Source organism: Opisthocomus hoazin, chromosome 1 (genome assembly GCF_030867145.1).
Source record: "Opisthocomus hoazin isolate bOpiHoa1 chromosome 1, bOpiHoa1.hap1, whole genome shotgun sequence".
In the NCBI taxonomy this organism is placed as follows: domain Eukaryota; kingdom Metazoa; phylum Chordata; class Aves; order Opisthocomiformes; family Opisthocomidae; genus Opisthocomus; species Opisthocomus hoazin.
In genome coordinates this window covers 28,110,096-28,125,672 of record NC_134414.1, presented here as the reverse complement: position 1 = coordinate 28,125,672, position 15,577 = coordinate 28,110,096, and the positions used below count along the sequence as shown (strand labels likewise).

The following is a 15,577-nucleotide window of genomic DNA, read 5'->3' as shown; positions in this document are numbered from 1 at the left end:
GAGACACGTGCGCATGCTGTCTTCTTTGCATGAATACCATGGGCAACCCCTACGTTCGCATTTGCTCTCAAATTTGGTACCAATCATAAGATGGATACTACACAGCCAAAGAAGTTCTCTTCCTCAAACTTCAGTCACTTTCCTAAATACAAGCTATGAACAACTCCATAAATAGGGCAGGAGTAAAATACATCTTGCATTAATTGACTTTTTATGGCATAAAATTAAGACAATAAGGTTCTAGAGCTTGATCTTGCAATTTTTTAGACTCCCATTCTAACTTTGATCCAAAAGGAGAACACTATAAGCCTACCTACATAAATCATACTTCCTAATTAAATTGTAATGGTAAAGTAATTATTCAAGGAAATTAGCAGGAATTTTTTATAAAGGCCTAAACACAGGAACTGATAATACTAACAAATTTCTGCTGAAGTAATGAAAACTATCAGTATCCTGAAATAAGACCTTATTGTTAAGCCTTGTCATAAAACTTGGATCAAGTTAATTAAAAAAATATGGAAAATACTTCTTTAGAGAAGAAAATGTTTATTTAAAGTAATAGCAAATAAAGTAAACTGCTACTTGAAAATCTTTGCTTGAACAAACTTGGGTATTTTGACATTATTAAGTAAAAAATGCTATGTTTGTTATCTTTCACTTTGACCACCAGCTAAGTCTCAACAATCTCTTTGTTTAAGTGGTCAAACTCCTATGATGAATATTAAACAAGAGTATGCTGGAATGGGTTATTTTCCCATCTAACATATTTTTCCACCTGACCAGCAACAAAATCCACAGGGCTTTCTGAATCACATGTAGCATGATGAAGACTCACTATTGGCATTCTTTTATTCAAACTGTAGAGCAATATTCTACAGCTGACGTACAGAAGTGTGAGGTCAAATAAAGCAAGCTAGAGTAGATTTGTTTTCAGTCTTTATTAAAAAAGTCTAGATCAACAATGCACCCACCTTTCTGTCCCGCCACCATCTGCACTACACACATTAACATACAAGCAGTTCTCAAAACTTTTAAATTGAAAACAAGAAAGAAAAGGCCAGATGGTTACTGGATGCAGTAACTCCTGATTCTGACTGCTAAGATTACATGGAAGTTAAATAAAAATAAAATAGTTCAAACTTAATTAAAAATAGCAACACTGTCTTTTCAAAGACAGATAGGACCACACTCCAAATTTTAAGACATTTTTGATCTAGAAGATTACGTGTCCTGATAGACTGGATTTGGCCCAAACTGCTATTAAAGCTTAACACACTTAGTGATGTTGAGAGGGATTGCTCCTTCCAGCAGCAGTGAATTTAAAAGAATTACAGTATAGCAGCCTGTATCTTAAAAGCTCATTTAATGATGCTCCTAGTCTCCTTAAAAGCATATAATGCCATAAAATTTCTGACCTTACTATTTTTCCTCAAGATATTTCTGAGGACTTATTTCAGAAATTAATGGGACTTTGCAGCTCTGAGATACTGTAACAGTTTTACAGCCTCTAACATGGCAGTTGGGGCTTCATTCAGTTGCCCACACACAAGCATCTAGTGCTGCTTGAGATGCTGCTGCAAATCCTGGTCTCCAGGTGTCAACTGACGAGGATACAGGTCTCACACGGGTGAAACTACAGTTACCCTTTACATGGTCTTGCTTGGGACAGAAAACCTGCTCAAGACCTTAATCTGTTGCCCTCGCCCCAACTACTGAATGAATCTGGACAGGCTTCAGGGAACTCAAATGCTTTTAAAGCTGGTAAACAGAAAGGCAGAAAGAAAAAAAAACAAAAAAAGGAAATTTGAACAGATCAATCTTAGATCATTTAGTTTCATTTTGTGTAAAAATTAAAGAGAGTCTCTACAGAATTGCATGATACAACATTACATATTAGTTAGTCACCAGAATGCCTATGATCAGCAACTTCAGCTTCTGGGTTTAATTGACATCCCCACAAATAAAAGAATAAAAATATGTATTTACACAGAGATGCCAGAGCCTTTTCAGTGATGAAATGGAGATCATAACCCAGTAACATTAAGTACAGGAAGTCCCCAAATCTACTTTTAACTTCCATGGATTTATGCACAGCTACGGGAGATGAAGAATGACAAAGAGCTGCAACAGCTCTTGCCCTCTTTGAGAGTTGTGTAAACTCATTTGGTCAGTTTATTGAAAATAGGCACACTGAAAATACGAAGTCACTCAAGTTATTCTAGGACAGAAAACATAGACTGAAAGAGGTTGATCTACCACCAATATCCGCAGCTCTTTTATCAGTTTGTGGGCTATCTGCATACAACTTACTGTATTAGGAAAGTTCATTAAATACATCAAAGATAACAGGCAGAATATCAGATTGTGCGAAAAATTAATTAGCTCCAAAGTTTGGTTATTAACACAGTCTACATGGGCATAAGACACAGACTGTTCCAGTACGATCATAACAGTTTTTCACTTTGTGGATCTTCTCACAGTGACATAATTGACAGGTCATAGTTGATATAGCAAAAAATCTAAGCCATCAGAATTGCTGCTAGAAAGCAGCACCCAGTGTATCTGCAGCGTTGAGGAACACCTGGGCAAGCTCACTCTCCAAATCTTTGTAAAAACAATAGTGAAACAAAAGAAAAGAATTGCATTGCTGATCTACATGCAAAAGGCCCATAACGATGAGCCAAATCCTATTGTCTAAAAGAGAGAAAACGAAATTTAGCAAAAGATTCCAGCAAGGAGCCTTGATCCGAATCTGTGTTGGCCTATAACACGGGTTTAGCTGGCAAACCCACAGCTACTGTACTGCAGGAAGAGCGTCCTTTGCATCACTGCTCTTCTGTCCCTAGAGCAGCCCACCAGTGGTCAGTCACGTGCTTCTGCTTTGATCACGAGCAGGTCTAGAGACTGGAAAGCCACCAGCAGTGCTGAAAACTCTGACGGTAACACAGTGGGATGCCAGCCACTTCTGCCCTACTGTTGTTGGAACTGGACCTCTGATGCTTACAGGCATCTCACACTTCACTAGTAATCATGGGAATCATTAAACAGTGACCAAATGGCATCGTTAACCTCTTTTAATCCTGACAAATGCAAGAATGATTAAGTTACAAAGTAAAATTGGACCACTCGCAAATACTCCTATGAAGCCTACTTAAGAACACTTCAAAGGGCCATATGTTGGAATTAATTAAATAAATAAATACTTTCTCTGCTAGTCTGTATACAGCTTCAAAGACAACATCTGCATCTGCCACTGGCAGAAAAAAAAATATTTGTATGGTATAATGTCCAAACTCGCAGCAGGAAGAAACTCTAAGAGGTGATGGTGGTGCCTCCTCAGAGACAGAGATCTCAAGTGTATCCCAAAATGAAGCTGGTATTTGTTCTAGCTAGGCTGTACCTCCAGCACTGATAGCTGCTTTGTACTTTGGAGTGATGTATGATGCCTGGAATTATGCAGATCCCCCCAGCCCAAGACAGGCACAACTCTGCGCTCCTCTTGATTCAGCCATTTCTTCTCATGGGGACGTGACAGAGGTTACTGAGATGTTCTTCTGCTAAATCAAGGCTTATCAGAAAACATTGAAAATGCTTCAAAAACAGCCATGTGGGTTTGTGACCTCTCCCTGTCAACAGCATCCTGCAGTGTGGGAGCTCATAGCAAGAACACTTTGCCTGCCCCCACCCTCAAAAAATTAACTCTAAGCTTCATTAGTCACAAAGTTCCCACTGAAAGGAACACGGGAGCTATCAAAATAGCTCATACGAGTGCTTCATCTAATCCAGCATGCTGTCTGTTCATTAGCTTGTAGCAGATGGTTTGACAGAAGGTGCAAGAAATTCGTCAGTGGACAATTCTGGATTGGGAAAGTGTCTTTTTAGTTGTTTCATCTAGTTTCTTATATTTTGAAGCACAAGGATTTATAGCAGAAAGGACTTAAAAAAGACTGTGAAAAAATATATACATTGCATGCATATATTACGTTTAGGCATCTAATCTTTTGTTGTAGAAATATCAGCATCTTCTCATTGCTCAGATATTTTTGTCAGTTAATTACATAAACTAATGACACACCATCTAAAAAGAACTTACTGCTTATTTGGGGTTTGTTGACTTCATTACAGAGTTGTTACTCCTCTATCAAAAAGGGTAGACAGAACACACAATTCCCTTTTCTCATAAAGGCTGGTATTCTGCATATAGTTCTAAGTGGAAAAAGTTGAAAAGTGCCAATCTTCTCAGTCTTGCTTTATACAGAAGGTTTTCCAAAACCTATTGATCATTGTTGCCAGTCTCCAGCTTCTGTTTCTGCTCTCTTTCTGGACAGCAAATGGCTGTATGTAAACAGAGATCTTCATGTCTTTGCTGACAACCAATTCCTATGGCTGGGTCAGGAAAAACAAAATTTCAGAGCCTATCTTATCTATTAAGCCATCAACACAGAGCAGTATTTACTCTCTTGTCTCAGTGGTGTTTATGTATTTTATTTTATTCCTTTTGTTGAAGAAGTAGATCCTAATACATGTCAATACGGAATTTGACACAACACAAAATTATTCAGAACCTTCTATAATTTCCAGTAAGCAAAGTAACCTGTCACCTGCAAGCGTACTTTTTCTTTTTCAGACATGCTGATGCTCACTTTTCACCCACCACAGTATCACAGTACTCTATCAATAGGCAGCAGTTTAACTATTGCCTTTTGCACTCTTTTTCAGTTTTTATGATATAATAAAATTTTAATCTATAATTTTAATCTACTGTAACTGCTACTGTAATAGTTTCACAGCCACAAACTGTATATAATGAACTACCTGCCATAGCGATGCTCAGATATGGCTTACATGGCATATTAAGGATATATCTATTCCTCCCCATCTCCCAGGGGTAAAAAAACCAACCAACCAACCAACCTATACAATTAATTTAAATCTTTGAAAACAACAGAAAACCAGCTCAGCCAACTCCTCCTCTCCTTCACCTTTTAATAGTAGCAGAAATTAGAAGTAGAGTCATAATACTACAGACTGCTTCAGACGTCATTTGAATACTGCTGTTTGCAAGATGGATTCAGTGGCCTAAGAACCATCAGAATTTCATCACTCACAAATTGTTCTGGAGTCCTGGAGGCAGCATGTGGATGCTCCCAAGAGATGGGGAACATAATCAGATTGTTCAAAGAATGGAGACTCATTAGTGAATAGCGGGACCTTACATACTGCTACCATATACCTCAAAGCTAGGTATTAGCATGTGAATTGATAGACTAGAATTATTAAGGGGAGAAAAATCTCCACAGCAATGCTTACAAGTCAGAAGAAACAAAGTACTGATAGGACAAAGACAGCATAAAAAATTACCTTAAAGACAATGAAAAAAAGGCAGCTACAGCAACCTCCCCTTCCCATAGTGTGTTTCCCTCTACTAATAACTGTGACCATAGGAACTAAGGGAATCTTAGTCTTTCCTATTTTTATGTATAACAACACATTAAAAAAAAAAACCACAACCACCAAACTTCATTAAATATGCTTATAAATTTAACTTCTAAGTTCATTCAAGAAATTCAGTGGAAAGCTGACAAAAGCCAATCAAGCCAGCACATTAAACACCTGTGTTTACACTGAACTTTGCACACTGTTTGATCTGTCAGAGATAAGAACACGTTCTTGACTGTTCCATTGGCCTCATATTTGTGTAAATTGCATTAGCATTTGCAGCGAAACCCAATGCAGACTTCAGATGGAACAGTGTTGTTTCCCTATCCCATTTTTATGTGACACCATTAAAAAGGCAGACAGAGAGAGGAAGAAGAACAAAAGAAAACCCCAAACCACAGGTGCTGGTCTCTGAAGTTTATTTTATTAAAACACAAAAATAGGAACCTTAAGCAACATAACTGCGCACAAGAAGAATCCAAGCTAGTTTGTTGCCAGTTGACTCTATTTTAAAAGCTCAAAATCAAATCTAACCCATAACCACTATGTCCATGCAGGAGCTGTTCTTTCCTCTGGACCTTACTTCCAACCCACCAATCTTCAGTGGCTTCCTAGGGAGAAAAGCATCCACACGGCCTCCTCCAAGTATGAATAAATCATTTAGAACAGCTTCTCCTAAATAGCAGCATCAACAAAATGGTATTTCCATAAGCTTGTACAGCTTTAGCTCCCTAAAAATCAACCTTTTCTTTCCCCATTGCTTCTGACCCATGTCCACACTGCAGGACAAAAGGAAGGACAAGAAGCAAGCCCGAGCACCAAACCCCAATTGTCCACACTGCTCACCAGTCACCTTGCCCTTGGATCTGCTTTCATTCTCCACACAACAGAGCTGCTCCAGACTGAGGTCAGCTCAGCATCACGTCCAAGTCCTGACCTGCAGCCGCAGCAGTACAGAAGGAGCCGCTGAGGCCTGACTGCCGCTGGAGGCAGACCCACGCTGCTCCGTCTCCCAACCTCTACCTGCGCTGCAGCCTCTGCCTCTCTCCCCACTTCCTCCTCTTCCTTACACCTCAGAAGCTGCTCCAGTTGGATCACACCTTCCTTGAGGGTAACTGACCTTCCCTCCTCCTTCCAGAAACACTCAATCTGACCTAAAAGACAACAGTCAGGGCTAAATATATAGGCAGCTGTTCTCTTCTTCTTTTTACGATGGCAGCATTTTCCATCTAGTATACAAGATACTGTATGTATGCAAAAAGTGGAAACAAATTAAGTATTTTTACCTTCTGAGATGCCATTAGTAAGCATTTTAGGAACTGCAAGAGCAACATAAAACAATTATTTTTGATCTGAAGGGCATCTGCTTGTTTTCTCATGAGACTACTGTAAATGGCCGTAGTCCATTTGCTTACCATGCTTAGTCTGAGGAAGAAATATCACTGCAGCACGAATTTCCTAAGCCTATGTGGTAACAGAAAGTCCTTGTTATACCTTCCAGTGTTGTCCCTAAATGTGGAAAATCAGCCCTACAAAATTCTCACGTGGCTCTGATGCTGACTGCCCAGGCTTACAGTGTTTTCTACTTTTTCTTATCAATATACAAACTCTGAGAACAGTGAAGAATCAGTCTCAGGTGATTTATGACTTGCAAATTAGTTACAGCTAACAAATCATGCAATGAAATGTAAGAAGCTATTCAAAAAGTCAGCTTGACATGAAATAGAATAACACAGACTCTTCTGAAGAATGTATACAAATTAGTAGACACAGAGTTATACGCTGTACTTCAACTGGGACACTGCTGATTTTCAAAAGGCTCTACCTGCCGTCATTTCTCTTCTCCTTTAAATGGCGATTTCTCTCCCTTCATCCTTTATTATGCTCTTCATTCACCCCATCTCTATCCAAATCTCACCCTCTCCAATGCCTTCACATCAATCGGTTTTCCTTAATTCCGAAATCATGTTTATTTTTGCAGTCTTTGCTTTTCCTTTTCTCTCTCTCTTTGGGTTTTCACTTCTCATCTCCTGTATAAACAGACGAAAATGTTGAGAATGTACAGCATGTCAATACCAATAGCACACTTCTGAGTGCTGCAAGATTTAATTACGAATAATCATTATTGACAGAAAACAGTTTTCTATTCTTTCTGCAATTAAAACAAATAGGATATTGATTTTCATTTGTTATGGGACAACTTCCTATTTGCATGGTATGGATTAACTTCAAGATGACTTCTCTAATACGACTGCCAGACAAGATTGCTAAATGACACCGCAACAGGCCAGAACTGCAATAAGATTTCATAAAAACCATCCTTACATAAACTGAGTCAAACATTGTGTTGGAGTATGTGATTCCACAAGTATTTCTCATAGGAGGAGCCGGAGTTTTATCCTTGTAGTATATATTAAAGCTATTCTTTCTGACAGATGTCCCAATCTCACATGTGACTGTGCTCCTTGTATAAACTCTTGCAAAGATATGCAGAATATTAAGCTGTAAGATACACGCTCACAAAATGTTTTGCCTGAATAAATTATAGCTATTTCTGCTTTCAAAATATCCATGAAAATTAGGCAAAAAAAAAATTTTAAATGTGGTCTGAAATGTTATTAAAAATAAACTAGTATTTTTAGGAATCTCCTGTTGACACTAGGCATTCCAAGAAATATTATCTGGTTTCAGCACATGTTTTAAACTTCTCATACACAAACAAATTTCTTTTTTGAGATGTATCTCCTTAAGGAGAGCATCAGAATCTCAAGTGCTGCAGAATAATTCAAATACAGATTTCGGGTCTGCTTTGCTAAAGCTAAGAAGCTTATGTGATCACGAGGTCTGCAAACATCTCTCTCTTCCCCTCCCAACAGTTTTCAACCACTTGGCAGATATTCCTGATTTTTGACAGGATAGCGACCTTAAAGGTACTTAAATCACTACATGTTTTATGGAAACAGATGGCCAAGTGAAGAACAAGCTTCTGATGAACAGCTCCAATAAATGTCTCTAATGAAATAAAGGCTGGAGTATGGATTCACATCAGATTACACATCAGCAGAGCACACATGGAGAGAAGCTTTACCATGCCTTCAACACAGTAAAACCACTGATCAGAATCATCAGATGAACCATGAGATAAAAATTCGTAAGAAAATGAGCTTTACTAGCTCCAGACCTCATAGGAAGACAGGCTTGCTGTTAATGATGATCACAGTTAATCAGGAGACAGAAGAAATAGGCAAATATAATAGGAAAGATGCAGATCATGTTATTCGATTTCTAATTTTAAATCTTCTAACAACAATCGTCTAATGAAACTTTTAATAGACAAAACAACCTCTCTCTCAGAATACATATTGCTACAAATGTCTCAAATGAGCAACGCATGCAACTTTTTATGTATATAAAATGTAGAATTTTAAGGTACTGAACATGTTCATTTAATAATATTCAAGCTGAAAGTCCATCTGTAGACTAACCAGGATCCATTAAACAATTTCAGAACAAATTCTGATTAAGCTAATGCATACAGCTTTCCTTCTAACTCATTTCAAAACTTGTCACACTAGGGAAAAGAAAGGAGAGATTAATGAATTCTGTGAAGTCTAGTAAAATTACTTGTTAAACAGCAACGTGTGGAACTACCCACTTAAGAACAGTCTACACTGCTACAGTACAATTAAAAACAATTGTTACGTTACTTGTTGTCTGTCATTTTACCCTCAGTGCCAACTGTCCTGGTATTGGCTTGGACAGAGTTGATTTTCATCCTAGTAGCTGGTATAGTGCTGTGGTTTGGATTTAGTGTGAGAATAATGTTGATAACACACTGACAGTTTTAGTTGTTGCTAGGTAGCGCTTCTACTAGGTCAAGGCCTTTTTCAGCGTCCCATGGTTTACCAAGTGAGAAGGTGCACAAGGAGCTGGGAGGGAGCACAGCCAGGACAGCTGACCCAAACTGGCCCAAAGGATATTCCATACTGTACAACATCATGCTCACCATATAAACTGGGGGGACTTGGCCGGGCGCCGAGATCGCTGCTCAGAGTCAGGCTTGGCATTGGCCAGTGGGTGGTGAGCAACAGCACTGTGCATCACTCGTTTTGTACATTCTATTATTATTATTATCATTGTTATTTCTTCCTTTGCTGTCCTATTGAACTATCTTTATCTTAACCCACGAGTTTTACTTTTTTTTCCTGATTCTCCTCCCCATCCCACTGGTGGGGAGAGGTGAGTGAGCCGGTGTGTGGTGCTTAGTTGCTGGCTGGGGTTAAACTATGACACAACACTAACTTCAGGATGATTTATGGTATTTCATCACATGCACAGAGGTTAAAGTCATGCTCTTGCCCAGCAGCTGTAGGGTTGCCACTCTCAAGAAGTAAGCCTGCTTCTACCATAAGAGAAAATCAGCGTGCTTTCTGGAAGCAGCAGTCTGTACTTACTTCATACTAAGTACAAAAGTATGTAGCATTTTTTCCACAGAACTACAGCACCTATTCAAATTATTATTGCTTTTGCATGGAATTAGATTTTTAGTAAAGATATCTGAAATAAAATATTAAGTAATAAAAAGAATGTAGTAGCTGATTTCATCCCTAAAAAAAACCCCACAAAACTCCGCTATGTTGTTTTTATGCAACTTGTCAGGTACATCTATGATGATCACAGTGAAAGTCCTGCAGTGATACAGGTGTTCTGTTTCCAAATAAAACCTTCCACAAGTTGAGATAAAGATTCTTTTTCAGAGATGCATTGTGCAAAGAGCCTGTCTTTGAAAATCAAATCCTGTTTAAATAAGAATATACCAAGTATTCAATTCAAAAGACAGTAATATCCTATAGAACTGCTGAATGTCTTCACTCGCTTACCTATGTAGCACACAGAGAAGTTCCTGTCTTGCTGCAGAAAGGTGCTCTGGCATGGATTTCTATACCAAGTTTGTACGCCCTGTCATGGCCTGGTCTGGAGGCCTTGCAATTTCTGCTCCAAGACAAATCACGTACTATGATGCAAAGAATAAAATACATCCACATCCTAATGATCACTCATTTACAATGATGACTGACACTTGTATTTAAACTCCTTTCAAAGCACTCTAATTATCTGAGCTCTTACGTAACTGAAATAAAACAAAATACTGTGAAGCATGGGCTAATATGTTATAGACATTAATAATACTATTGGTATTATCACAGACTCTGTTCCAGCCCATTTAAAAGCATGATGAAGGATTTATGAGAATCTTTTTTTTCTAATGTACAAATTTTCATGAATTGAGTCTTAAATATCAGAGTGAACACGTACTACATTTCTACTCCATGTTTCTAGATACTTGCCTAAAACATATAAGGAGATTTCTTGTTTGACATGGATAATAAAACAAAAAGTCAACAAAAGCAATGATACTTACCCAAGCTATATTGGGTAAGAAAACTTAAATTACCAGGGACAGAAACTCAGGTTTTAAATTTAATTGTCACATCCTGTGATGGTAGTCACCAAAAATTCTCCCATCGTTTCTCCAGCCTGACACTGCCATCTACAGCAGTCTCCTGCTACAGATGCTTGCGACAATGGTACCACTAGCAGAGAGCAGAACAAATGGTTGTGTTGCGAACACAAACTGTTCTGTGGAAAACGGGTTTGCATCATATATTAGTACAAATATTAGCAACCAGTCACTTAAACTGGTGGCACAGCAGCCTAGTGATTTCTGGCCTAGGAGAGGTAATCCTCGAGCCGACGCCATGGCACTCCTTCCAGGGCCAGTTTGGTACATATATGTAAATCACGGATTTCTTTCTAGAAACAAGAAATGTAAAGCCATCCACCTCACACAGAAGTTGAAGGAATGCTGATTTGGAACAGCACTCTGTGCAATTTCAAGCAAAGTTCAAACGTGTAAGTCCTCAAATGTAACGTGAAGCCTGTCAGGAGCTCGTGGAAGGTGCTGCAGAATTTCACCAGCAAACTGTAAACTTCAGAAATCTCCACAGGGCTGCATGCAAAGGTTATAAAGTTCAGAAAAGCCAGCAAAAATTCCTAAGCACTACCATAATTGAATCTATGCTCAGGTTCACAGGTATTTACTGAATAATACTGACTGGTACCATTCTACCACGTATTATTTTGACATGTTCGTAACTACATATTCCCACAGCATGCAACCTATTTTTACCAGAAGACATCACAATGAGGAATCTAAAAGTATTCAGAAATGGACTCTAAGGATAAAGGTGACATGATAAGCGTCCCACATGCAAGATGATACTGATACTGGAATTGAGCAATATTCAGAAATAGACTGTACTATAACAATGCTTTTTTCCCCCCCTCTTTTAAGACAAGCCCATAGCTAAGGAGACTCAAGTAAGCAGGTATTGGGCTAGAGGGTCCTTTCAGACTCGCTTGTTGTTTGTTGATGCTGTTTATATACAAAATACTTGAACACTCACTAGGACAGTCGTTGGAACACAAACTTCACAAGTTTCCCAAGTCCAAAATAAAAGACCTAACTAGCAAGCATGGTCATGGTCTCTATTTCAGTTCCATGGGAAAAGTTGAGATACACACCCCAGACCATCCTACAAACTGGTGATAATGGGATTCTGTGAGGAGCAGCTTCTGTTCCAGACCTTGCTCCAACACTAACAGAAAAGGAATCTGAAACTGGGCAGGTTTCACATCCACAGGAGTGTTGTCACCACTGCAGTTCAAAGTGTAAGGATGTGGGCAGAAGCACTTCTTTTTCCCCAAATGTCACATTAGCCCTCGTCATTGAATTTAGTGGAAAATATTCAGTGAACTTGTCCTGAGTCTGTGAACAGTCTGGCATCAAGCAAGCAAAGAAAACCCCTGCATAAACTAGCTGCCCCCCAAATTAGCCTTCGCTCTAGACTGGCTACTTGTATCAGCAACATGTATGTCCAAAATTATCATAATTATGCATAATAACATCTGAAGAGGCTATTACACATTATTTGGGTTTTAAGCCAATTCCAGACTACAAAGCGTCGGATTCACCTTGAACATGGGATGCAAATTATCTCACATTTGTTCTTACAACTCCCTCTGAAGCATCTGGTATTAGTCATTGTCACAGACCCCTGGTTTGATTTAGCACAGCCGTTCCAACATTCAGTCCTCCAGGCCATAAAACTGAAAGCATATGAGCTGCATTGTGAAATTCTGTCCTATAACAATAACGTTAAAGCTACTGACAGCCTTTCTGCACACACTACGATAAGCAAACCATTCATGAGTCTAATAAGTGCATTCCTAGTTTTACGTTCTTGTCCAGATTCAGACTGAAATTTATTACATGAATCACTGCTATCCTGGTCTGCTTGCAGACACACAATGATCACTCTTCCAAGATTTTGATCTTAACAGTCCAAAATAAACTCTTTTAGCAACTATGCAAACCATTCTCAAATACTGTCAAATCAAATAAAGCCTTTATACCCCCCCAAACGTTTTATTTTATGGAAATGTAATGTGTCATTAGTTTATTTATTTATTTTACCATAATGACAGGCTAACAGGAGATTAATACAGACTGGGAAAAACATAAACAAACTAAGCAGTCCACTTTTGAAACAGAAAATATAATTTTAAAAGCCCTAAAATATTAGCAGTGGTAAAATTTAAAATCTCAAATATATAATCTAGAGTTCAGTGAGCCTGCAGAAGAGGCTTCTGTATGTGAAGAATATCTAATACTCACATAGGCACTACAGGACTAAATAAAATAATAAAAACCAACATAAAAACCTCATACATTTTATTTCTTCCTGAGTGGAACCTCACTACAATTAACACAAGCCAAAGAGCATAACTGTCGGGTGTTCTCATCATTATAAAATGGCAGATGCTATCTGGAAATGTAAGTTAAATTATTTATCAGACAATTCCAAATATCATCAAATTCAGTGTACCCAGCCATTCAAACAGCTTCTAATAAATTATTTGATACGGCTCTAATGGAAAGCATGAGTTATTCAGAAGCATTTGCTATTAAGCAGCATCATACTAATGTTTTGAAATTCTACCCACACGTGTCCAGATGTGACATACTATGAATCACATAACAAATATATTCTCCTGCTTTTGAAATATTATCAGCAACATCCAAGAATTTACGCAAATTAAGAAACAAGTAATATTGGCAGTCATGTCACGATGGAGAGCATGTAGATTTTTATTCTCCACGACCTAAAAACATTTTTTTTCCCTGCTGAATGAAAAAAGGTACCCACACAATTTACCACATCAACAGCATTATAAATATCAGCCAAGGCTTCTCCAGAGCATTAAACAATGCCTATATAGTACAAAGGCAACTTCCCAGTAATAACAGGTTGTACTGTATTGTTCCAGGTCCATCCCAAGGAAAATCTATTTCAAGATTAAAGCCAAAAAGCTTTCCTTCTATTAAAATGAGTAGACTCTTCATCATTGCATGAGACTATATGACACTGCTAATGGTGAAAGGACTCTAGCAAAAGTTGGGAGCAAACTGCCCCAAATTCAGGTTAAGGAACACAAGGCCAATGGACAGAGACGGCTAAATTATTTGAGACATTTGATTAAAAACAGAAAACAACAAATAGTCTTCACAAGGTGTTTATGCATTTTAAATTAACATGGCAATCTGCTATTAACCACATTCAAATAAATAGGAAAAATTAAGCAAGTGTTTGGGAAGAATAAATTTCCAATTTATGAGAATAAAATCTAGCAATTTTACTTGGAACGATGTCATGAAACAATCAGCCCTTTGGTCCAAAACACTAGCATGGTTTCTGCTGGCTTCTAGAACTACATGTGCACACAACTATGATCACCCATGGACGTGAGATGCACAGTGTCAGGACAAAAGGAAACACAAACTGCAACAGGAAATTGCCATTAGATTAAAGGGAAAAAAAAAAATCCCCACAAAGGTGGTCAGACACTGGCATCACCACAGCCACAGGGACTGTGAAATTTGCATCCTTGGAGACGCTCAAAACTCACCTGAACAAGGTCTAAGCAACCTTACCCAACTGGACCTGCTTTGAGCATGCGAGCAGGACTAAGGAGACATCCAGAGGTCCTTTCCAATCTAAAACGCTCTACGATTCGACACTTTTTTCTTAAAATTCCTTTCCCTATTGGAGATATACTTTTCCCTTTACATTTACACTTCATTTACACAAGTCTCTCATATATCTGCAGTGGTTTTAAAATAAAAATCAGAATTCTCCTTTGTGAGCGATCATGACCATACCATCGATACAAAGTATATAACATTACACGTGTAGCGCAATGAGACTAGTTTATTTTATGGTAGTTCTGTCACCAGAACCAGCTGAGATATGGCAGCTAAGCCAAAAGCACCAGGTTAATTAAAAAAAAATAATAAACAGTGCCGATTCTTGTTGCCCGTTATCACTCCTTCAACGTGCATCACCCACATGTTGCCGGCGTTCCAGAGAGAACTGACACGACAGAAAATGAAGAAAACGCCAGATCAAAAAAAGAACCTGGAGTCGCCCCATAAGAAGCCTCGCACGAAGCAGGTGCGCACGCACACCGGACCTCGCGTCTCGCACTGAAGGCACGCAGCAGGGGACAAAGCCGTGAGCACCTTTGCTCACGTGCTTAAGGGGTGACCTTAATGAAGATACAGTAAAAGCATCCCGTGGGTACCTGTGGATATGGACCAGCTGCCTAAACCGCAGAAACAATTATTTTTTTTCTCTAGAAAAATGGCTTTTTTTAAAACAACACAAAGACACCACGAGGCCTCCAGAACCACTTTCTTTCCCACTCCTTAAATAAGGACCGTGCTATTTTTAAGAGGCATTGAGATGGGAGGCACAGCTAAAAATAAGTTTGCTGGCGCTCAGCGGGCCGCTGTCTCGCCACACGCCCGGCACTGGCAGGACACCCGGCCCCGGCCCCTCTCCCCGCCGCGGGGCCGCGGCGGCCCCGCGGCGGGGAGAGGGGCCGGGGCCGCAGGTGGGGCGTCGGCTTTGTCTCCGATCGGGCGTCGAGCGCCGGGCGGCGGCACGGTGGGCGACCGGGCTCTGTGGAGGAGGCGAAGGGGCGCGGGCGGGCGGCTGAGGGGAAAGGGGAG

General features: G+C 39.3%; 2 protein-coding genes across 5 annotated transcripts in view; both read right to left on the bottom strand.

The window, feature by feature from the left end:
• RXFP2 (relaxin family peptide receptor 2) overlaps window positions 1–15,577 on the bottom strand; it is a 70,066-nt gene that overhangs the window by 6,447 nt on the left and 48,042 nt on the right.
• The window catches only part of FRY (FRY microtubule binding protein), a 257,840-nt gene that overhangs the window by 241,768 nt on the left and 495 nt on the right, over window positions 1–15,577 (bottom strand). The window lies entirely within an intron of this gene.